Raw genomic sequence first — 26,543 nt, 5'->3', positions numbered from 1 at the left:
AGCCTAGGTAGCTACCAGCATGCATAGGAAGCTACCGGCATGTCTATGTTGCTACCAACATGTCTAGATTGTTATCGGGATGCCTAGGAAGCTACCAACGTGCCTAGGTTGCTACCCGCATGCATTGGAAGCTACCAACATGCATAGGTAGCTATCGGCATGCATTGGAAGCTACTAGCATCCATTGGTAGCTATCGGCATGTATAGAAAGCTATCGGCATACATTGGAAGCTACTGGCATACCTAGGTTGCTACTGGCATGCATTGGAACCTACCGGCATGCATAGGTAGATACCGGTATGCCTAGGTTGCTACCGACATGCATTGGAAAAACTACCGGCATGCATTGGTAGTTACCGGCATGCGTTGGAAGCTATCGGCATGCATAGGTTGCTACTGGCATGCCTAGGTAGCTACCGGCATCCATGTAGGTTGTTACCGGTATGCATTGGAATCTACCGGCATGCCTACGTAGCTACCGGCATGCATAGGAAGCTATCGGCATACATTGGTAGCTATCCGCATGTATTGGTAGCTATCCGCATGTATTGGAAGCTATTGGCATGCATGGAGCATGGAAGAAATAACAAACCATAATCTTAAAACCCTAAACTTACAAACCCTATAACATGTAAAAGCATAAGAGAAGAAACATACAAAAAAGAGATCTCTTACCTTGTGAGGCTTGTATGTGTTGAAAACCTACTAAATCAAACCAAAATAAGAAAAAAAAGTACTAATAATAAACCCTAATCTTAAAATCCCTAAAACTTACAAACCCTAAAACACGTAAAATCATGAAAGAAGAAACATAAAAGAAAGAGACCTCTTGTGAGGCTTGTATGTGTTGAAAACGTACAAAATTAAAACCAAGTAAAGAAAAGAAAAATTATTAAGAAAAATCAAGATCTCTTACCATATGAAGCTTTAATGGAGAGCTCTCAGAGGGAAAAAGAAGAAGGGAAAATACTCAGGAAAAAAGAAGAAAATAAAAACTTAAAAGAGAGAAAAGAGAAAGGAAATACTCATAAGAAAGCTTATTTGCATAGGAGATAAATGAAAAGAGTATACATACCTTGCTTGAGCTTGAGGAGGATAGGGTAGGAGAGGTAGAAGTGATAGATAAGGCATAAACCTATAAAAAACTTAGAGTACAAGTTTATTCTATTCAAAAGATAAAACTACGCGACGGCAAAAGAAGCAAAAAAAGCAGTATATTTTTACAATATAGCAGCGTTTTTTCTCTACTATACATTCTTTTGGGCAGCGAAATTTTGTTGTAAAAAATGTTGCGAAGCAACAATAAATCGTTGCTCAGCATCAGCATCATGAAAGCCCTCAATATTTTCCTTGCAAAAACGCTGCTAAAAATTGATGTTGTGCTTCCAATGTGTTATAGTGCATGTTTAGAATGAGTAGTGGACTCTACCACATACACTCTATATTTGACTTCGAGCATAGAGTATAGAGTAGTGGACTTGAGTAAAGCTCTTGGTATGTCATTGTGCTTCCAATGTGTTATAGTGCATGTTTGGAATGAGTAGTGGACTCTACCACATACACTCTATATTTGACTTCGAGCATAGAGCATAGAGTAGTGGACTTGAGTAAAGCTCTTGGTATGTCATTGTGCCTCTAGAGTAACATCTCCACATTAACATACTAGCTTGCTAATCCACTTGCACACTCCCTCATGATTTCCAATATGTAGGGCATATTTCATATGTGGTAAATTAGGACATTGGGTTCTTTTTCTTGAAGATCCAATAGATATTCCTACTTGAGATACATAACCTCTAAACATAAGGCATGAAGTGGCAATAGCATGCTTCAAAGAATCTCTTAAATAGGTTGAATTCTTTACATAACCTGTAAACATAAGGCATAAAGTGACCATGGCATGCTTCAAATCATCTCTTAAATAGGTTGAATATGTCTTACACATGTAACATTACAGACAATTTGTATAAAGTTACATAACTTTCATCCAGGTCATAGTTGTTAATACCTATGGATTAAGCTCATAATATATCAAATTTACTATGCAGTACTTCCACTGCTCAACAACAAAAATAGTAGTGAAATGTCATTGCTTAGCAAGGAAATTACGCTACGGAGCAACAAAAAAGCGCTGTTATTTTCGATGGTGAGTAGCAAACCTGTTGCAATGAAAATAGAAGCGTGTTTAGCAGCAAAATGGGACCGACATATTTGTACCCTTCTAGTTATAAAAGCGCTACTATTTTCACTGCTAAACACTCATTCTGCTGTAGTGATGGAGTGTATGTGGTAAGAGTATCACTTGAGTCCACATCTCCTCCAAATATGGAGTGTATGTGTGGTAGAGTTTTCCACCACTCCTTAGTGTTTGTTGTGACCTAGTGCTAAGTGCATGTGGTAGATTTTCTCAAGCCCACCTCTCATTAGTGTTTGTGATGACTGAGTAGTACTGAGTGATTTTCTCTAGCCCACCTCTCCTTAGTGTTTGTAACCAAACACGAAGTGGATGTGTATAGTTTATGGAGAGAATGCCCTCTCGTAAACCATATGTGCATGAATTTGTATTCCACCATTGTTTGTGGGTTGTAAATAGGTGTAGTAAGTGTGACTCTCAACTCTTTGTTTATTTATGGTAGTTCCTTGAGACCACTTTATTTATACTAGAATTGGGTGTCTTCACATCAAGGATTAAGGTGTCATTTATTTATTTATATTATAATTGGGTGTCTTTACATCAAGATTAAGGCGTTTCATGTCACAAAATGAAAAATGATTGTAAGGCATGCTTCACATGCGTTTGGTGGACATGTGTTTGGTGGATGTGACCCCTCTAAAAAGAACCCTTGTCTCTTGAAGATTAAGGCGTTTCATGTCACAAAATGAAAAATGATTGTAAGGCATGCTTCACATGTGTTTGGTGGACATGTGTTTGGTGGATGTGACCCCTCTAAAAAGAACCCTCGTCTCTTGAAGATTATCTCCAAGGAATATTGTGGTGTCCCCCATTAGATTGAAGCTTTAGCTCCAAGGGCTATTGTGTCGTAAGAGCTAACACCCCACCTAACAACCCACGTCTCCATGCAAGGCGTGTTCACCAAAATTTGCATTGATTGAGAGAGCACAAAAGGGATGGGTGTTGCATAGGGAAATCGAGCCCCCTGTGATGGCCTTTTCCCATTGGAAATGTAAACCCCTCAAATGACTTTTTTACAATAATGACTTCCCCCTAGAAACATGCACGTAGTTGATGTCCACCTCATATATGGCATTCTTGTTGGCCAAATCATTGTTCTACATACATAGATATCATGTCGCAAGCTCATTGTTATGAAATGTTATGCGCTCATTAGTTGCGGAATGTGAACCCCCCTAAGTTGAACACTTCTTAATATTTATCAAATTATAACTATGCCTTTATAATTTTGAAAAGGCAAAAGTTGAGGAGTTCCAAAGTTGAAGCAAGCCCATACATGTATGTTTACATATCCAATAATATTGTGTGCATCCACAATAATGTCTTAATATCTATTTTGTATGTATATATAAGCGAGTGGACCTTCTTACTATATATAAAAGGAGAAGATGGGTTGATTTTTCTTACTACCACGTGGAAAAGTTTTTAAGCATCTCCTCTTTCAACGTTACTTTTCTAGACTTTAAGTCTCTCTCTCTCTCTCTCTCTCTCTCTCTCTCTCTCTCTCTCTCTTTCTCTCTCTCTCTCTCTCTCTCTCTCTCTCTCTCTCTCTCTCTCGGTCTTCCTGACATGAGCGTCATGCAAATGGAGTGATACATAAGGTTAAAAAAAAAGTGATTTCAAATTTAAAATTCAAATGAAGGATGTTGCCTACTAGCAATGCAGCCTCTTTTCCCCTTCATATTAATGAGAGAGACAACTAGATGTTTAGGTCACCTTTACATGTCCTCTCTCTCTCTCTCTCTCCATAGCTTTGAAATATGGGAGAATGGAATTTAATTTAGCTTCTTGCTTTGACCACAATGGAGACAAGGTGGTCTCTGAGTAATGTGTGCATGCACAGACCACATCTTTGAATGTGGGCATGTAAGCAGATGGCATGGACGGTGGGGGTTTTGGTTTTGCACACAAGTGCAAGTTGCATAAGAGAATATCAATGGAGGCCAGTATGGAGTGATCTAGTAGGGGGAGGGGGAGAGGGAGAGGGAGAGTGTGCATGTGTGTGTGAAGGATTGCAAGGGAGAGAGAGAGAGAGAGAGAGACAGAGAGAGGGGGGGGGCACCCAAGTATAGGGAGAAAGTATTTGTGTACATGTGTGTGTGTGTGTGAAAGAGAGAGGGAATATTCTTTGTGTGTCTCCATGTATGTGTGTGTGTCTGCATGTGTGTGTGTGTGTACATGTGTGTGAGAAAGAGAGAGAGAAACAATTATGCTTTCTCTATGTGTGTGTGAGAGAGAGAGGGGAGGTGCAGGGTGGGGAGATAGCCTCCTGTAAGAGAGAGAAGATATAACTCTACAAGTATCTGTTAGAGAGAGAGAGAGAGAGAGAGAGAGAGGAAGTGTGGGATGGGCGAGAGGGGAGGTGCGGGGTGGGCAGACAACTGATGGAGAGATTAGAAAAATCTATCACAAGTGTGTTGAGACAGAGAGACACACACACACACACACACACACACATGGCAAAGGGGTAGGACGGTATCCAAATGCTACTTGCTCAAAGGCTCTCTCTATCTCTGAGCTCAACTTATCTTGCCTATTTCACACTCTTAGCCATGTGTATAGGCGGCCTCTTTTTCTCCACAAAAGCTTTCATGAGAGCAGGCAAGAGCATCCATGGCTACCCACCAAGAACAAGAGTGAGCTTATCTCCTCATGTATTCATCGCCATCATCATCATCTCTCTCCATTTCCAAACTCTTCCTCTGGCCTTCAGTTTGTCGAGTGTGGTGAGGAGACAAGATGAGGGTGGGCGAACAGCACTAGGAGTAAGTGGCGCGGGTAAGTAGGGTTTAGGGTCTAGTTTGGCATAAAAACTTATATTTTCAATTACTTAAAGCTTTTGATGTGTCTAGTTAGACAAAATAGGCATTCCATTTATGTCTTGTGACAAGTTAATGGTTACTTTCTCTTTTTAATAAAAATGTTGGCAACCAACCCCTAGAGGAGAGCGAAGTGCTCCATGAGGACCTCACATATCCTATACAAAGTGTGATGATTATGGAGCCACTAGGGGATAGAACATAGCATCCATAAGTTTCAAAGTATCCAACTTATCCACTAAGATAAACGCCCAATGTTGTCATTTCTTTTTTGTTACTTTGTTTTATATAGAAAAGTGCTTGCTAAAACCATTAAGAAATGCTTATTTTTTGTTACTTTGTTTTATATAGAAAAGTGCTTTCCAAAACCATTAAGAAATTCTTATTCATACATAATTCGAGGACCTTAATAAAACACACACTCTATATCATTATGTAGTTTTTTAACGAAACATTTTATGAAGTCCTATATATTTGTTTATCAATATTCTCAAAATAAGTTGTTTAGTTCCATTTAAGTTTAATTTAAATTTAACATTTCTTTCTTACTTTTTTTAGATATTTAGATGTGTTTTAGAAAAATAAATAGGTTGTTTATATAGAATACTATTTATTGTGTTGCGCATGTATACATATATATGCACATTTGTAAACACACACACACACACACACACACACACACACATGGTTCATTTGGTGCACCAGAAATATGGTAATGTTTCATCATCAGATTGTGGTGGGTTCTCCTAGCAACTCATGCACTTAGAGTTCTAGAAGATTGTCATGCTTTTGACTGACCAAAGCACAAGTATAACCTTCTCAGGATTGTCAACACATTATGACATCGTGATTCATTGTATCTGCCGATGCATCTTTATACCTCATGTACCTTATGACGTGAATATAAATTTAAAATTATTTTAAAAAAACACACACATGCACACACACATGTATATATATAAATGCACATGTGTGCATTTGTGTTATATATATATACATACATACATGCATGTGTGCATTTGTGTTATATATATATACATACATACATGCATGTGTGTGTGTGTGTGTGTGTGTGTGTGTGTGTGTTTGGATGTAGGTATGTAATATGTATCTATCTATATTTATAATATCTATACTAATCTTTAAAAGAGGGATTTGTTGAGGGACAAAGTCATTAGAAAAAAATTGGACTCACAAACTGACCCTCTAAGGGCTTTCTCTCTCTTCCATGAATCAAGGAAAAGTATAAAAATGATGTTATAATATTGCTCCTCTCTCTTCTCTTTTTGAATCTTGCACATCTCAAAATATTAGTTTTATAATAGATTCACTTATTATTTTATTGGCTATCCAAGAACTGTACCAAACCTGCTCAGAACTCGAATATCTCAAAAACTATTCTTTTATTTGAGATGGTTTCGAATATCTCAAAAGATATGACATTCTTAAATACCCAGATTCATTTATGACTGAAGAAACAATCATTTCGTGATTCTAGAAGGATTTTATCTTTAAAATGGAATGTCTTGATTTGTACTTTGTATTTCATAATTTCTTTTTACAAGTACGTAGATCCGTGCTTTATCTACATTCTAGTGCATTTTTATGTTTTTTTATAGAGATTTGAAGAGAATAGACATTTTTTAAGATTTTAAGAATGTGTTTAGATTTATTATTTTAGAAAATAGTGCATTACGAATTTTCTCTTCTTCTCTTTAGGTCATTTCTTCTTTCCATAGCTCATTTCTTCTTCTACTTTCAAATTTACCAAACAGTTTGTATTTCCCTCATGTTCTATTGCACTTGTTCACTACAAAGCTAGAGAATGAAGAGTGATTTGATTTTTTGGTGCCATTTTCTTGGAGCCAACAAACCATTTCCCTCTTCATTAATCTTGCTATCACAGAGAGACACAAAGAAGAGACAACACAAGCAACAGAGAATAAAGAGACAACACATAGCCAACACAAAGAAGGAACAGAGAATAAAAATGGAGGTTAGCAATGTTTTGATGTTGGTTATGTTCAATTGAGTTCTATAAGTTATGTTTTCATGTTGGTTATGTGCATTACTATTCGTAAATAATAAAGTTAATAGTAAGATATGTTTTACTGTTGGTTAATAATAATAATATGTGCATTACTGTTGGTTGATAATAATAATAGGTGTTAAAGTTGGTGTTAAGTTACACATATGTGTTAATAATCATGAAATTTTGTGTGAGTTTTCTTGTAGGCATTGATTTTACTCAATGGAGATAGTGATGTATCTAAGTGTTTCTAGGTTTTTGATGTTTTAGGAGGTGATTGTGGTATATTCTATGCATCAGTTGTTGAAGCCTGAACTTTAAGTAGTATAACACATTACATGGTAAGTGTGACATTACAATTAATTTATATGGTTTTAGAGACTAACTATGATTACATTGTTTATTGATGTAGCATATATTGCATGCTTATGCTCCTTACTTTGAAAATGAAGGAGGTTTAGCGATATGGTCTACACAGGGCATGGGGCGATCTCATTTTTGGCAAGCACGATGTGCTTTCCAAAAGACAACTACTCATGAAGGTGGAATCTATGATGTCAATCCAATGAAACAATTACTTCTATGGTGGTATAGAAAGATAGTAATAAGGCTAGAGGAGAAGAAACCTATGTCCAATGGATCACAGGCAATACATAGAGTCATATGTGAGGTCAGAAAGGCACGATTTGAGGATTCATCAAGTAGAGAGAAACATGATGAATGGTTGATAACTCAAGAAAGAGAGAGAAGCAAGTGGAAAACCCAAGAGTCAAGTGTTTCAAATGAGCAAATGTAAGTTGAAACTCTATAATTTTTTGTTGATGCAAGTATACCAATGGAGACTAATAGTGAGCGCACTCAATCTGACAATCCAGGAGGCACTACTATAGGTACAATGCATCCACATCCGCCACATCACAAGAAGCGTAGGTGGAGACCAGGCACTGCTACTCTTCGAGAAATAAGGAAGTATCAGAAAAGCACAAACTTAATCATACCGAGGGTGCCATTTGCAAAACTGGTGAGACAGAGATATTGCAAGATCTCCAGCGAATGTCTCGTGTAATAGGTTCTATGCAAGACTTAGTTCTATAGTTAATAATGTGCAGCGATGGTCAGCCCAAGCAATGCTAGCTCTTCAAGAAGCAGCTGAGGCATATTCGGTGGACCTCATGCATGATGGTAAGTTGGTAGCTATTCATATGCAAAGCGTATCACTCTTATGGACAAGGATTTGAGACTTATACGAAGGATTCATAATAACGGTGATGCCTTCAAATATGGATAATATGATTTGAGTAAATCATATGATGCGTTGTAAACCTATGTTAAAATGTACTTGTAATCTATGAGAAGTGTTTTTAATACAAGTACAATTTGATGTTTCTTTCTCAATATCTTAGGTGTTATTATCTTTTTCTCATATAGTTTTTCAAGTTTATCGAAAGCATTATTTTTTTGTTCACATACCTCATATGGATTTAGGATTTTTCAAACAACATGTATGCATGAAAGACTATAACTGTATAAAATTTCAATGAATTTAGAAGTTTTAAAAATTTTGTCTTTACTAAAAAATATAATAAAAATAACTCTAAAAATTAGATTACTTAAAACATGGAACGAAGTTCTAGAAACCCTAGGGAATTAGTGAGATGTTGCATCAGAGGGGCTCGTATAAATAAGGAAATTACTAAATATTATAAAAATTACTTTAAAAATTAAGAGTTATTTATTTTCATTCTATAAAAAAATAAATATAAGTTATATTTTCAGTTTTTGAAGTTATAAATATAAGTTTGGAGTCTTTCGTTTTCATTCTATTCTTGTTTTATCTTCTTCAAGAACATGGCTCGCAGGAAGCAGACTGCCAAGAGGGTTGATCCTGTGAACGTCAGGCCCCCACCACCACCCACACATCGTAAACTTCGGTGGAGACTCAGCACCGTCGCTCTTCGGAAAATCAGAAAGTATCAGAAGACGACAGACCTTCTGATCCCGAGAGGCCTTTTCATCGCCTCGTTAGGGAGATTATGGATGATTTGAACGCAAGGCGTCTATCGCGATGGCATCCTCGAGTTAACAATAGTGAGGCTCGCACACGATGGATAGCAGTAGCTTTGAAAGCTCTTCAAGAGGCTGCTGAAGCTTTTTTGGTGGACATATATGGTGACATAGTGTACACAGCAGTCCATGTCAAGAGAGTCACCATCACTGACAAAGATATGCGGCTAGTTCTACGCATGCGGAAGTGGAGGGAAGATTATGGTGATGATGAGCCATAGTTTAGGGTTTAGGATAATCTCATGTATATTTCACAATGTAATCTCATGTGATCATGGTGTAAATGCTTTTCTTAATGAAAATATTTTTTTAAAAACCTTGCCAAGTGTCTACTTGTATTGTGATTTCAATTTCAAATTAATGATAAAATATTATTTGTTGATTTCAATTTTAAATTAATGATTAAATATTATTGTTGATCACATGGATACAACAAAACTTTAAAAATATATTTTTATTAATATAGAAACTGTTACATCATGACATAGAAGCAAGTACAAAAACCCTAAACTCTGCGCCTCTTAGAACTAGGCTCAACAGAGTCAGTAGGAGGTTTACGCGAAGGAATTACAACAAAATTTCCTTTGAGTTGGAGATGGATAGCATGAAGATCAATCTTCCCAGTGGCAAGGCCTAGGCCAACTAGTGAATGAATCTTCCCTCCACGCTGAGCTTCGAACAAGTATAGGAGCTTGCAGTGTTTCACAAGCACCACCTTCTCTAAGCTTGATTTCACAGGCATGGACTTGATTTGCAGCACCCTTTGTTAAAGCCTTGATCTTCATGAGAGAGACTTGTCCATCAGGGGAGCATACTTTGTGGAAGACAATAATGTCTTGGAAGATTTTGCCAATGTACTCCTTCAAAGCTGCATCCTTGACTCTTCCTCTGCCACCCCTTGTTCCACCAGCTCTAGATGCAAACTGATCGACATAGATAATTTCCTGAAGAAAATATTTGCATGCAAAAATAAAATATAAAAAATTATTCCAAAATACAATTGCATGAAAAAAAATATTTTCAAATGAGATGAAATTGTCTGTGTGGGGCCTCAGGGGCTTGGGGACCCCACACATGTAATCTGGGATGCATCAGGGCCCTCCAGGCAAGCCAACCGAAGAATGGAGAGGATGGCCCTGAATGGGATGCATCAGAGGGGCCATCCATGCCAGCCTTCGGCTGGCTTACCTGGAGGGCCCTGAGAGGGAAAGTAAAAAGTTAAACATAAAAAATGGAAAAAAATAAAATTCGATTTTCAAACTTCCATGTGCTGACCACAAGGTACATCTGAAATGAAAGATATGGAATCTGACATTTCTCTGTTTTTTTAAGATATGGGCTCTATTATTTTATTATCTTAAAAGAGATTTGAGCAAAGATATGACAAAAAGATCCATGTTACATGGATTTAGAATCCCAGCTCTCTCATTGGTCAGGCCAATCTTTATTTATTCGCTCCTTAAGGGGCAAAATGGAGAGTCCATATTTTTCCTAATGTGAAAACTTTACCATGTTCAATTTTTCAAATTTTAAAAGTGAACTTGAGAGAGGCACATTCCAAATTCAAATCCACCGTGTGATAAGATAATAAGTTTAGAGAGGAAACAAGATGTTTGGACATAAGGCTTCCTTATATGTTTGCCAAATGTAAAAGCATAATGGGTGCTTAAGGATTCAAAAGGAGGCCACTTGGTCTACACAAACAACAAGATATTCCCTATAAGCCCACAATGAGAAAGCATAAAATAGCCAAATGCAAGGGACTTTTGCCAAATACGAGGAACATAACTTTGGTCTTTAAAGCCTATAGTTGCATAGGAGTGGGGCACAAGGAAAAGCAAGTTTATGAAGAGATTTTTTGCTATAAGTAAAGTTGTGCATGGCAATGCTTTGGTAAATAAGAGCATCTAGCAAGTGATGGCATTGCTAGACAAGGCAATTCATATTGTGCTTGGATTTGTATACCAAATGGGGTGCTTTTCCTAATTTGCAGCAAGTGCTCAAGGAGCTGCCATCTATGAAACATATCATCTTTTTACGGAAAGATATACTTGAACCAAAATTAGCAACAATTAAAGTACTATGATTGGATTAAGCATAACGACCTCTTCAAAAAGACAAGGGCATATATGAGAGCAGGTAGAAAATGGAACAAATTTATGAACATAATATTGGACATGGCTAGCTAGAGAATGATATTGTGCTTGGCTACACTTTGGTGGATTTATTCCACCAAGGAACTGCCTTCTTGGAATGTCATGGCCTTATTTCAAGATATGTCCAATAGGGCCAAGGTGAGCAACCACTCATTTGTTTTGAATGAATGTAGCATGGATTTATTCCACCAAGGAACTGCCTTCTTGGAATGTCATGGCCTTATTTCAAGATATGTCCAATAGGGCCAAGGTGAGCAACCACTCATTTGTTTTGAATGAATGTAGCATGAGAACGACTCTCTAAATGTAATGAGTTGCTTGCATTTTTAAAGTAAATAGGAGCCGAGTTACAAATCCATATTGATATTGCCACACGTTGTTTGTCGGACAAAATATATTGTGCTTGGGTGGATATGTTTTCTTGAAAAAGAAGGTGGCATAGGAGCAAGTGACAAGAGGAAAGTAAACGATGATTTCTCCTTGGCATAGTTGTCTTTTCAACTGTGTGCCAAGATCTTACCCATTAGTTGCATGTGAACATGTTCACAGAGAGAGAGAGAGAGAGAGAGAGAGAGAGAGAGAGAGAGAGAGAAGAGGAGGTGGGAGGAAGATAAAGAAACACATTAAGAATTGCAAAATGGAGAGAGAGAGAGAGAGAGACAGAGAGAGACAGAGACAGAGAGACAGAGACAGAGAGAGAGAGAGACAGAGAGCTCTGAACCTTTAGCCTCAGCCCTTGGCTTGGTTGTTAGGTATGGAATCCAAATTTCCACTAAAGAAGGTTCTCATGAAGGTAAGCAAAATCTAGCCACCCCAAATTATTACAAGACATAAAGTCTCTTTCAAACATATTAAACAATAACCCAATTCGCATTTGGATCAAAACATGTTTCTCTTCTTATTGTTGGGTCTTCTTGCCGCGCCTGAGAGAGAACACCTACTTAGGGGGAGGAAGTCGATGAGCCATGCAACCCTACTCTTAAAAATGGGTGTCTTACAAATCAGAGCTAGGCGCATTGCTCAAACACAGAGTAGCTTCTCCTCCTAAACGAAATGGTACTAGTTGCTGACCGCACAAAAACAATGCAAAGGGTCGTGCATTTATTTCCAATAGATAATTCCTAGAACTCTCAAGTACATTCTATTTATTTTCTTACTAATTAGAAGTGGTCATGATAATGAACATTGCTTTTTTAAAATAGTTGTCTTGTTTTTGAACTTTTATTATTCTTTCTTGAAATACAACTTGAAATTATAATTGCATAAAATATATATGATAATAGTGATGTTTGATAATAGTTTTATCCTTTTGATAGCAATTAAATTTTAAAATTCTTGGAAGTGATATTTGATAAAAATGTAATCCTTTTAATAGAAATGAATCTTTGAGTTTCTTGAAAGAGAAAAATAGGGTCAATTATTAAAATAAAAGGTTTCACGTGATTCCATATATAATCCTCATGAACAGTGATGGAACGAGCTATTAAGGAAAGAGCACGCAGATAAGATTACACTTTGTTTTTTCCCTTTTAATGCATTACATCTACAACCTCTATAACTATGCTATCCATAAGTAACTTAAAGGAAAATATAGAGACTAGGAGTGTGCTACCCACCCTAATGTAATTTTAAATATGTGGTTTTAGGCTCTCTCTCCATCCCCCTAATGCTTTGCAAAGTATGGATACAATACTAAAGTGAAGGTTGTTGTGGCCATTTGTCATTCCATCATTAAAAATATGGTAGAGCAAAACATGTAAGTTTTTTGTTTCATATCAATGCACATGGTGATGGGCTTTAAAAATATGGTAGAGCAAAACGTGTATTTTTTTCGTTTCATACCAATGCATGTGGTGGTGGGCTACTCTTACGAGTGATTACTACTCTTCATTTGCTGTCTGCAGCCTCTATGGAATCCTTCACTAGTGTATATGGTCTACTCATCTCATAGACAACATGTTCCTACTCACTCGCATCTTACGAGTGATTGCTACTCTCCATTCTCCATGCATATCATTGTTTACATCAGCCTCTATGGAATTATAGCATCCATAACATTTCTACTCGGGGGAATATCCAATAAAGATACATTTTTCTTCCTTCAACAAATCTAGTTTGCTTCTCACCTCATTTGGCACATTTACATATGCAATGCCCCCAAATACTTTCAAGTGTGCCGCCAAACTTATGCCAATAAATTTTCGTTTAGGTTTCATGCCAGGAACTATTGTAGGTAGAGCAAGGGTTCTATTCATAATCTAAAAAACTACAGATGCTACTTCTTCAGCCCAAAAATAGTGAAGCATTCCTTTCTCATTCATCGACACACGGGTAATTTTTGCAATATGCATGTTCTTCCTTTTATGCTAGCCGACATAACATACTTCCCCTCCTCGGACATTTACATCCTTAGAAATGAAGTCGGGGAATGTGGGCTTCAAGCTAGCAACATTCTCCCATGTTTAGTCCTCCTCGGCCCTATCTTCCCCACTTAATCCTATATTCAGGAATCAACTTATTTCTAAGCTTTCCCTCCTTTAAATCAATAACGAGCTCCTGCTCATGTGGACCATAGGACGAATCCTCAACATCAAGTCACTAAGGTGACACAATGCTATCCTCACTGCTCGGTCCCTCTTTGAGTCAACTCACATGAAAAACGGGGTGAACTTGCCGAGGAGGTAATTCAAGTTTATAACCAACCTTGCCAACCCTCTCCAAGATCCCCCCTAAACACAAGTTAAACACAATCTTTCTTTCTTTTTTTTGACACAGGCTCAGGCTCACTACCCCCAACCATAGATCCAATAAACTAGATCACCCTCAGAGGGATCAAGGCTCCTATCCATGTTCCCACATACGATTGGGATCCACCCCAAAGGGGATGTTGTTGGTAGGCCCACCTTCACATCACTCTATAACTATATAGAGTGAAGGAATGGGTTAGTACTAACACCTCAGAGGGATCAAGGCTCCTATCCATGTTCCCACATATGATTGGGATCCACCCCAAAGGGGATGTTGTTGTTGGTAGGCCCACCTTCACATCACTCTATAACTATATAATAGAGTGAAGGAATGGGTTAGTACTATTTTTAGTAGCAATTACCGTTCTTTTAGCCTACTTAGTTATTTCAAAAACGTAACAAAAATTCTAATGTAACTTACTCGAAATCACTTACATCAAAAATTCTAATGCTATTCCCGTGGATAACATACAGCCAACTTGGATAACATATAGTCATGTGGATTCACAAGAATAACATATAGCCAACTTCCATTGTGTGCATTTGGACGGAAGAATGCTTGTTCACAACGCTATGGAAAGACCAAAGACTCGCATAACATATAGCCTTGTTTACAAATGATCTAGAAAGACACGGTCCTTTGAGTCAATGACGTAGATTCCACATTTATTTATTTAACATGTTTTTTTTTTGTGTACAATTAGGAACCGTCGTACTTCTAGAACTAATTGCTTGAAATACTTATAACTAACCTCAATAATTTCCTTGAGCAACACAATAACATAGCCCACCAACTTGCAATCGACAAGATTTTTATCATGAACACCAACTTGCATTCGACAAGATTTTTGTTGGAACGAGGCAACAGCATCCATTGTGGCTCTTTGCGAATCGATTCTCTTGATACAAAAAATGTCGGCTATGAGACCACATACTACTATAAAATCGTGCATGTAAAACCAAGTGCAAATAGGGTGGCTAAACAATGCGATGGTGCATGTCTCTGTCGAAAAGAGGTGGAACAGTATTGAGAACCCACAAGTATGGAAACATGTGGATGCATACCAAAGCATGATAAGTAATGTCACAACAAGAAGTGTAATTGTGAATGCTTGGCAGAATGTAAGATGAGATGTTAAAACTGAGATACTCAAGAAATGAGTGAGAGAGGGAAAGAAACCACATAGAAGAAGTGTGATTCACTCAACAAAAACCAGATTGTGAACATCGGGCTCTAGGGTCTGCAAACCCCAAATGTCGCAGTTGAGTCGAGTCTCTAACTTTGGAGAATCCCCACATATACAAACAAGGAGATAACATCGGGGCAACATTGCAATTCTCACCTCTAGCATTGAACTCTAATATTTGCACCTTAAACCATACTTGCCCATAATAATGTCCTTCTGCTACTTACTTTGGAGGTTCTTATATATAATAATAAAAAAGATTTTGATTCCCACCTATGTCTTTCCATTTGTATCCCCACTGAAAAGATACCATTTCATCTACAAGATGTGGCTTTATGACATGATTACAATATGGTATAATATCATGGCATTCTTGTGGTATAATGTTTTCTTCTTGGTGGCCATAATTACTTTGTGAAGGTAGTGGTAGATGGAGTAGTAGACGATTTTTATGGACAAGTTGGTTTAAAGCACAAATATTAGAGCTCAATGCCAGAGGTGAGACCTGCCATGTTGTCCCAATGGTAGCTCCTCGTTTGTGTGTGGTGAAACTCAGAAGTTAGAAGCTAGAGACTCGAGAGACCGCATGTCCTTAGTGAAGTCATCATTAACTGCAAGAGTTGTAGTAGCTGTAGACTTTGGCACCACATACTCTAGCTTTGCCTGAGGAGACCAAAGCTTGGCAATTTCTTCAAGTGCTACGAATGGCTTTATGCCTATGCGGACAAGGTAGGAGCCAGAGAAAGTGGGGAAGAACCCAGACAAGAGCTATGATTCTTGAATGCTTTTTTTTGTTGATTTTTGTGGGTGCCACTGGTACATGCACATTTTATGACTATTCTCAGTACGTAATCGACAATAGGAATAACTTTCTTCCAAAACCTTTGGGTATTTTGTAGATGTTAAATAAAATCTCTCTCTCACCCCTCCTCCCCTCCCCTCCCCAATAAAGTGTAAGACTGATGTTGTTGAAAAGAACATGTAACAAAAAACAAGTATAGACAAATACAAAGAGCTACTCATGGAAGAAATCAATATACAAAATAGAAAATGAGTACAATATGAAACTGAGTACAAGGATCTTGTGCAGCCTGGGCATCCCAGTGGAACATCTAATGGCAACCCCACGCTTGCTCACTTCTAGGTCGAGTAGGCTAGGGCCTAAAAAATGAGTAATCTACAAGCAACTCCTCTCTCACACATACTCTAGGTAGCAGCTATCAAACACGATGAGACACATACTCCTCATTGCCTATACGCTCCTCAACAACAATATAGTTTTGATACACTCCTACATGTCCCCTACTACTATCAACCTTGCTATATTTACATGGGTGTATGGTCAACCATTTATGTAAGTGCACTCGCTCCATGGAACCCTACCATCAGATGCCTCTCTCCTGAATGGATGTTGTATTTGAGCATATTTCATATGTGCCCATGCTGATCATCACATAGATCATGACCTTGCCCCAAATGTCCCAAGAATAGACTAGCCCACACAAGCTCATAAGAGTGGCTTCAGCATGAAGGTCATCAGTAATGTAAATACCACAATGCGCACCCATAATAGTGGACGATGATATAATGTAGTGATGTCCCCAAGGACTGAACTCCTCCTCCCAATAACACGGAAGATGATGTGCAATCCAAGCATCAACTTCTCTATGATCCTAAGATGATGGCACACGTCGCACATGCTATCTTATAGCCTGTAGCCGCCTCTGTGCTATCTGTTATAGCCTTTAGTCTCGTCTTTGCGTAAGATGACTGCACATATCACATCACGCTATCTGGCAGCTCTCTGCAACAATTCCTAGAGTAAAGTGGCATCCCTCCTTAGTCGTCTAGTCGTTTTAATAGGTCATGGAGTAATGTGGCATCCCTCCTCCTTGGTCTCATCCTAGTCTAACTACATATAGCCTGAATTGTGGTCGAACGGCATGTGATACATATCACATCAGGCTATCTAGTAGCTTGTAATCGTCTCTGCAACAGTTCCTAAATTAGTGTGGCATCCCTCCTTAGTCATCTAGTCGTCTGCAATAGGTCAAGGAGTAATGTGACATCCCTCCTCCTTAGACTCATGCATATAGCCCGAATCATAGCCAATTCACCCATGCCACGTGGCGAGACATCTCCCTTCCCTACCTCATCATTATGAGAGGAGCTCGAGCTACTCTAACAAGAACTCACTGTAGTCCACTAGAAGATATGACCATGTATAAGATAAAAAAATATGAGCACTTCTTTATAAATAAGAAAACAAATAGGATAAGTAAGAAAGTACACAATATATCATCACGTCGAAGTGGGTGGTGGTGGGTGACTGTAGGAGCACTCTTGCAATGCAAGCCATGCCGTACTACCAGGTACGCCTTGCAGTGCAAAACCATGCAGTGTCTTCAATTTTCGTTGTTGTCAAGTTGCCAGCTATGCATATTACCTACCTTACCTTCTTTCTTCATTTTTTCTCTAAAGCAAGGTTGGGCGCAACATTCTCATTTCCTGCGTCCCTCATGTCTAAAGCTCCATCACTATAAAACCCAACTAGTTTTGAGGTATCCAAGCCCCATTCCTGTACAACACCCTTTAAACTTTGAAAGATACCTGCTGCACATGCTAATTGAATGTTAGCAAGCTTTTAAAACTCTATAACCTGCAATGTAGGAGATGTAAACAATGGTGTGCTGCTCCATGGAGTGATCAGTGCCCTCAACTATCATCAAAGCCATAAAACGGACTTGCAGTTATCATGGGATACTCGGGGGCTGTTGTTCTAACATGGGATACTCGGAAGCTGTTGTTCTAACATCTGTGCTCTTCCTAAAGAGACAAAGAACAATAAGAATATAACTCAAAAGAAGCTCTTTAGAATCACTTGCTTTAATTTAAAGATCCAAAAACAAGGTGTAAAATGATGGGTTAGAACTTGAATAAGCTAGCCCTAAAATTTCATAGACCTTCAGTAGAGTATATAAGAGTCAAAATACAGACCTGAATTAGCTCCTTCGCCTTTGCGTTGTTGGCGATATCAAGCACAAGAGAGAGAGAGCCTCCAGATCGCCAATAGAAACTGATCCAGAGAGGTAACTTACTTGCAAGAATCAAATTGCTTTCATTTTTCCTGCATAGCATTTTGCAATTGGCAAATTGCACAAGTGAGGTTTTCCACAGTAAGTGAGAGGAAAGGAGAAAACTTCTATACAAAAAAAGTTTGTAGATAGGGTGGCCTCAAGCGCTTCCCGTACTTTAGGAGCTAATGGAGATGGGGAGGGCGGGCTGTAACATGCGGAACCTTACAGACCAGGATTGTACTTTGACCTCTCTCTTAAGAATTTTTGTGGGAAATCCTTGTATGTGGTGGGACATCAGTCGTTGAAACGCACCTAGCACATTTACAAGTCCAGGCAGCATTACTTTATATGTAAAAGTCCCATCCTTTGTAGCGAAGGCGGTTGTATCTTTGGGATCTATGAATACTTGGTTGTACTCAGGAAATCTATCCAAGAAGCTGTAAGCTTCTCTCTGCTACCCTTTCAAGCCTATGTTCAGTGTAAGGCAATGGATAGTAATCTCTCACCATGGCTGCATTTACCTTTTTCAAGTTCATGCATACATGATCTTGCGACAATTTTTTAATACTATGACCACAGGTGAAACCGAACATCTAGATATGTTCCAGCTCCAAGAGTTACATCTCAAGTGGAGGGTTATGCACACGGACAACAGCCCCAAATTTGGGCATCACCGTCATCGTAGATTTATTAAACAGGTGCCACGGGATGCTCGGCATTATAAGAAGGCCAAAGAATTCAAGTCGGGGGACAAGGACATAATGTTTGAGAGCTATAATGGAAAGCTGGACACCAGTAAGGCACTTGCATTCATAAGGCAATTTGAAACAGCCTTCTGCACTGAGGATTTCATAGAGAAATCCATCTCAGGCATGTCGAAATGCATCTGAAAGAGACTGTGAGTGATGGTGGATTGCAAAGCTCTTAGACAGAACAGCTGCTCGTACTTGGAGTACCTTCAAGGAGCAATTTTATGATCAGTTTCTTCCTCCCCACTTTGAAAAAGATGTACAGAAGAAATGGGATTAGTTCACATAGGATGAAGGGGAATCCGTTTCTTCATATGTTTCAAAATTCTAGCGGATTCTTCTCAAGGTCACACCCTTCGTGTCTAGAAGTGAGGATGAGACGAAAAGGAAATTCGAGTCAAGGCTCCAATGAATCATCTAAAAGAGCCTGACAATTTATCCTCATAGGACTTTACAAGAGCCGATATACTCAACCACTGTTTTGGAGGAATTGCATGGAAAGGGAAAATCAAAAAGGCAAGAATTCAGCTCATACAAAGGAAAATTCAGAGCTGGAAATGAGGAGAAAAAGGGTGGACAGCCACCTAAATCTATGCCTAATAAGTCCAAGGATGTAGAAAGGAGCTCTGAAAAGAAGTCGGGGGGTAAGAAGGATGATACCAAGCTATCTTGACAACATAACTTATGAATGTATGAAGAAAGAGGGAAAATGTTTCTTATGTGTGTTAGCATATTCATCCCCATATTTTGCCCATGTATTGTGCCCATAATTGATCCCTTTTATGGCCCTTGGTTGTGGGCTGGCCACCACTATTTTTCCCATTTTCCTGGTATTTTTCCCAAGTCGGGTGATGATCCTCCAGTCAGCCAGCTCCTTTTTCTCTGGTCGGCCAAGTCTTGTGTTCCAGTCGACCAGCCCCTCATAACCTATATATAGGTGGACTAGCCTCTTTACTTTGCATAGCTTGGTCATCTTTTGTATCCCTCACTTATGAGACCTTTATGTCTCTTGCTCGGGATTGCTTTCATTGCAGTATATTCAGCTTGGTTGCTTCATATCTCTCTCTCTCTCTCTCTCTCTCTCTCTCTCTCTCTCTCTCTCTCTCTCTCTTGCACTTCTCAGATCAGCACGCTGTAGTGCTTACCTTGCTTCCGCTTTGTGAACTCTTTCAACGTGGCAGTAAGGATCACATGAAGTCTCAGTGCCCTCAAAACATCAAAAAGTCTAATGTGCAAGATACAAAACCAAGTGTGAATGTCATACCCGATATATAGGGGAATACTGCACATGAACCTAAGAGTAGAGTTTTATGCAAGGCTTGGGGCAAATTGATGGACCAAACTACCTTGTTTCTTTTTGATAATGCCTCCATTAATAATTTCATATCTATGCAGATGGCTACTGCTCTTGGGTTAAAGTCTGAGGAGTTGGGTATGGATTTTCATGCAGATGCTGCCTTTGAGGGTAAAGAGATTAACGTCACTCCCATCATAGGGAAGCTTCGTATACAGATTCAGGGCTATTTGGATCTCATGAAGACTTCTTGGTAGCACTGTTCATGAGATGTGATGTGATACTTGGGATGCCTTGGCATTACCATTTGGATCCCAAGAGTTTGCATTAGGAGAAGAAAGTAAATTTTACTCATAGGGGTAGGGAGATTTGCATAGATGCCGGTACCACTGGGAGTACCATACCATTTACATGCCATATTTCCATTTCCAAAGCAATGAAGAAATCAGCTTGTTCTTGGTTTTTGTACGTGATAATGTTGAACATGATTTTTTGACTCCCATAGATCAGGATAAGATTAGCTTCTTAAGTGACTATGCTGATTGCTAATACTCTTCTTGGTGGACAATTACCTCCAGAGAGGCCAGAGGATCGTTGTATTGACATAATCCCTGGTAGCTCCCCTCCTAACCGACCTCTCTAGAGAGTAAGTGCCACCCAACACGAAGAAATTATGACCCAGGTTAATGACCTTCTTGACAAAGGGTTGATATGAACAAGTGTTTCACCTTACTATTCTCCAGTATTACTTACTCAGAAAAAGGATGGTTCATACAGAATGTGTGTTGATTACAAAGCTCTCAACAAGATAACCATCAAGAATAGGTTTCCGATTCCTAGAATCGATGATATTCTTGACAAGCTTTTAAGAGAGCTGCGTGTTTCAATCGTATCGATCTTAAGAGTGGCTACCATCAGATTAGAGTGATGCCTCAAAATGTTCATAAAACCACTTTCAGGACATATGAATAAGTGGTACCTTTCGGTCTTACAAATGCACCTGCCACTTTCAACAAAATTATGGATAGGATTTTTAGACCTCATTGCAAGTTCACGTGAACTTTCTTTGATGATATTATTATCTTTTCAAAGAGTGAGGCAGAGCATAAGGAGCACCTCGCCATTGTGTTTGAAGAGCTTAGGAAACACAAGCTTTTCATCAATGGAAAGAAGAGTCCTATCGGAGATCTATTATTTGGGGCATATTGTTTTGAAAGAGGGTGTATGCATGGATCCTACCAAGATCCATGCTATCTACTATTATTTGGGGCATATTGTTTTGAAAGAGGGTGTATGCATGGATCCTACCAACATTACCTTTTGGAGGCTGAATTTATGCTTAAAACAGATCATCAAAGTTTACGACACTTTCTCACATAGCCTAAACTCTCAAAGAAGCATTTAAGGTGGGAGTATTTCTTATCCATGTTTCATTTTTAGAATTTTCATACTCCAGGCAAGAAGAATTTGGTAGCAGATGCTTTGTCACGGAGGCCTCAACAAGTGCATGCGCAGTGACTACCGCCTACCATTAGGATTTGTCAGGGATGCGAGATATGTATTCATTGGACACAGATTTTTAGCTTATTTGGGCTTATTTGATTAGGGGTATTGCTATTCCATCTTATTTAGTGTACGAGATCGGTTTCTAATGATGCAAAAGTACATTTACATGGTCAAAAATTTGCGTCAAAAAGTTATGGAAGAGTGCCATGCTCCTCCATTCGTGAGTGCCTGGTGTGTTAAAAAGTCAAATTTGAAGACACAAAACACCTAGTTTACTTCATCCTTTACCCATTTCACATGAACCATGGGAAAGCATTGCCATGGATTTTATTATGGATCTCCCAAAATCTACACATGGTAATGTCACCAGCCTGGACATTTCCTAGTCTGAAAGGGGTCTGGTGGACTCCAGGATGTTTAAATATTTGGAAAGTACAAGCTTTGGGAATGGGGGATTATCCTAGAATACAAAGGACCACACTCCTAAAATTTAGGAGAGTTGCTCTTTTTGGCCCGACTCCGATGGAAATTCTGTTCGCGTCATTACATCTGGAATTAAGGAGATACCAAGAGTTGGCAAAGTGCCTATGACAGAATGTCTACCAGTTGGGATATTTTTAGAGATAAAGTTTATGGAAGGACCCATCTCTTAGATTGGGACATGTGGCAAGAAAGTGGACCAAAGTGAGACAAGTGGCCTGACACTTGTTAGAAAGTGGATCAAAGTGAGACAAGTGGCCTCACACTTGTCACTTCAGCTATTGTGTGGCTCTCCACTTGTCATTGTAGCCTTCTCTTGCCATTTTAGCTCATGGGAGGCCCAAATCTATAAATTGGAGCCCTCTCTCTTCATTAATAGAGGCTCTCTTGCTGCACACTAGCCTCTACCACCGTTACAAGCTACCCTAATGATGGCTACTCTCTTTCTCTCTCTCTTGAAGGCTGCCCATGAAGAATACCGGCTGTTGGGGACTGTTTTGGAGGCTTCCATCGCGAAGAAATACTGAAGGCAAGGGTATTTAATCATTTATTATGATTTCTAGCCATTGTACTTGTTGCACTAGCATTTGTACTTACTGTACTTGCTGCACCAGCCACCGTACCTACTGTACCAGCCACCGTATCGGCTGTACCAGCCACCGTACCTACTATATCAGCGACCGTACCAGCTGTACCAGCCACTGTACTTGCTATATCTATTGTACCAGCCACTGTACCGGCTGTACCAGCCACTGTACTTGCTGTACCGGCCACTGTACCTCTATTGTACCAGCTGAACGGAGAGTTGTACTTGCTGTACCAGCTCTATTGCACGAAGACCCGTGGTTTTTGGGGAAGAATCCGTACCCACACGGAGGTATATGGATTATATTGTTGGCTCGGCATTTCTACAGCCTATGTTCCAGCTTGGTAGCCTTGTGTTGGGCTGTGTTATGGCATTTGTATAGGGATAATCCGGCATCTCCCGTGGGGAGAGTAAGGCCCTCAAAGCTTGTACATGATATTATTCTCCTTGGGTAATAAAATACTCCAAGGGGGGGGTCGGCCCATTCCGGCCTCTATGCGGTGTCACACGTGCAAGCTCCATTTTCAGCATTTGTGGATGTTTTGTCCAGCTTTATGTTTTATGTAAAGTGATGATGGATATGTGTTAAGGCTGTGGCCATGTTTAAGTGTTTTAATATGCATTGATGGTATCAACTGAAACCGATCCCGTCAAGTGGGAAAGACTCCGTTGGACACCCACACGCTTAATAGCACAACTTTAAAACCACAAATTTGAAATGGACAACTTAAAACAACTTGAAAAATAAATGAACAGAAATGGAAAGATGGACACCAGCACTGGGGCCGGAACGGGCCGACCCCCCCCTCAATATATGATATATTTATTGGGAGTATTTAATGAATACAATGCTCTGAGAACCAGATAATGTCCATGTACATATGAAAACAGTACCAAACAAATAGGCTCGGATTTCGATGAAGAAAACTCGAAGCAGAACGACCACTAGTGTGGTCCAATCTCTACGGTCCTGTGCTTTCACTGGACTCCGCGGAGAGCGCCTCACTGGTGTTCCGAGACCACGCACAAACAGGCGCTCTCGTACTAACGCCTGGCTCTCCCGATCTCAGCACCTTTGGACCGAGGTTCGCCAATACAGCTTGGACAACCCGGCACCGAACGGGTGTGGCCGTAGAGGGATGAATCCCTTATCAGATTTAAACATATAATACTTTACTCAAATCTGAAAATCACTTACTTGTAGATGGTTGATAGAAAACCAATACTTGTGGTTTGCTGAGGATGAAACCACCCTTGTTGAAGATAGAGTAGCCTCGTGAAGAATCACCAAGACAAGTTCCACCACAAAGGGCACAGCCGCCTGCTGTGAGAGAGAAACTTCCACTTGCAAGAGAGGAGAGAGACAATACACAGCTACCAGCAGAGGTTTAGAGCTTTGGCGTCTGCATGAAGAAGAGTTGTGGAGGGCAGCCGACTGTAGTAGCACAGAGGCAGGTAGCCTTCAGGTGGTGGCAGCCGGCTGTAGCACAGTAGCCGCCTACGCACAGCAGATTTAGCAGCCGCCTGGGGTAAACATGCGCAGCAGTGCCTTGTGAAGATGCAGATTCAGCAGCCGCCTGGGGTAGTAGGCGCAGCAGTGCCTTGTGAAGATGCAGATTCAGCAGTCGCCTGGGGTAGTAGGCGCAGCCAGCAAGACAGAGGGTACTGCAGTCGCTTGAGGCGTGTACAGCCACCAGCCACGATGGAAGAGATGGCCGCCCGGTTGATGAATCGTAAGAAGGAAGCGATGGATTCTACGCTTGAAGGGGGCCCTTTTTTTAATAAAACTTAAGTGAAGATACCACTATAGATTTCCCACGCATGCATGAAAGGGAACTAGTGGGGGTTGGTGACCATGCCCACCCCCACACTCACTTAAAAGTGGGGCTGCCCACCTTGGCCCCAAAGTGGGTGCCCAAAGGGGGTGCCCACTTTTAAATAAGTGTGAACACCTAACCTTATAAAATAAAGGGTTAGAATAAAAAATATTAAAACAACAAGTGCGACATACTTACCACCTGTTCACATGCACCAAAACTCGTCAGAATACAGAGCAGACTTCACGACTCACTGGCAAGCGTCCCCGCTCAGTAAGTAACACGTCAAGCAGGCAAACACACAAATACATGTCATGCGAAAACAGTTTCAAACATGCAAAATATGTGTGCATGTGCAAATAGTAACATGGACATATCTCCCGTTCATGGAACAAGTACAAAATATCTGTCGGCACAAAACTGGCACGACATAAAAACATAAAAACCTGGTCTTCCTATGGAGTGACAGTCCCATAGGTAAGACACAGTTCCAGGCACGAGTCTCCCTATGGTGTGACAGTCCCATGGCGTGACAGTCCCATGGATCGAACACAGTCCAGGTCATACACGGGTGGCACTGGTCTGGCTCCCGTCCATATACGACACCATCCTGCTAACACACGGGTGGGACCAGTCTGGCTTCCGTCCATGTCAGCAAAATATTGGCCTCTTCACATGAGACACCGGCCTGGCCTCAAGTGAACGAGACGCAAAAACTAGGAATGGACCAAATGGTCGGCCAATTGGTGACATCCCCCCGGGCTTCTAAAGAGTTGACCTCAACTGAAAAGCCTCAAGATATGCCTGCAACAACTGCGGATAATCTGCAAAATAATCCTCATTTACCCATTTGGCATCAATAGGCAAATAATTCTTAAACTTCACAAGGTATCTTCTGGAAAGCTTTCCTACAGGTAGCTTTCTCTCCTTGTGAAAAACAATCTGTTCTGGCTGGAGGATCTCCTCAAGCTCTTCAATTTCTGGCGGATCTTCTGTGAGGCTCATCAGGATTTGGCCCCACATATTTCCGAAATAGACTCACATGAAAAGCATTGTGAATCTTCCAATGACTAGGTAAAGCAAGCCTGTAGGACACTTCATTGATCTTCTGAATCACCTTGAAGGGTCCATAATAGCGAGGAGAAAGCTTAGGATATGATCCTTCTCGTCCTGGCCTCTTCCGAAGCCTAGCCTTCTCAAATTTCAGCAATACCCAATCACCTTCTTTGACTTTCATGTCCCTTCTATGCTTGTCAGCTGTTACCATATTATAGTAGTGATGTGTGTGAACACACTTAGGACCGCCGGGGCACTTTTTCCCTCACTAGGAGGTTTTTTCCCCCGTGCATTGTATATACGCCCATTATCTTCTAGGGCTGGTTATCTTTCATTTTTGGCACTCATAATACACTACTGTGTTGTGCTCAAACTTCCTCATCTTCTTGAAGTTGTGTGTGCATTTCTGCAACCCTAATTCCAACAATTGGTATCAGAGCAGGCTTCCTCCTCTCGGGCAGCATCACCGGCACCTGCCGCTTCATCTCCTCCAATTGCGACGAGGTTTCACGAGCGTCTGCAGGTTAGTATATGCCGTGGGTAAGCCCGTAGGGCTTGTTCGTTTCAGAATTTTGATCTGAAGTCATTTCGCCCTCCGTTTTTGCATTCCAAGTACTGCGCAGGCAAAATCGTCCTACTGTGCAGATTTTCTGTCAAGATTAAAATCTGCAGGACAGGTGCCCATTCGTCTGTTTTGGGCTGTGCTACATAGCACAGGTCGATTTTATACAGGTTTACCTCTTACAGACAGCATTTACATCTAGTAGTACAGTCATTGGCCA

The 26,543-nt window shown here is 40.0% G+C and overlaps 1 long non-coding RNA gene across 1 annotated transcript in view; it reads right to left on the bottom strand.

The window, feature by feature from the left end:
* Window positions 1-17,473: 17,473 nt before the first annotated feature.
* LOC147623591 (uncharacterized) overlaps window positions 17,474-26,543 on the bottom strand; it is a 42,889-nt gene continuing 33,819 nt past the window's right edge. The window contains exons 3-4 of the long non-coding RNA XR_015269275.1: window positions 18,194-18,323; window positions 17,474-18,022 (exon numbers count right to left, since the gene is read on the bottom strand). This is a non-coding gene — a long non-coding RNA (uncharacterized LOC147623591). The remainder of the gene's footprint in view (window positions 18,023-18,193; window positions 18,324-26,543) is intronic.

The sequence above is a fragment of the Cibotium barometz genome, chromosome 26 (assembly GCF_041138505.1).
Source record: "Cibotium barometz isolate CiBa-2024 chromosome 26, ASM4113850v1, whole genome shotgun sequence".
Taxonomy (NCBI): domain Eukaryota; kingdom Viridiplantae; phylum Streptophyta; class Polypodiopsida; order Cyatheales; family Cibotiaceae; genus Cibotium; species Cibotium barometz.
The sequence above is the reverse complement of the archived record's forward strand: the minus strand, read 5'-3'. Positions and strand labels throughout refer to the sequence as shown.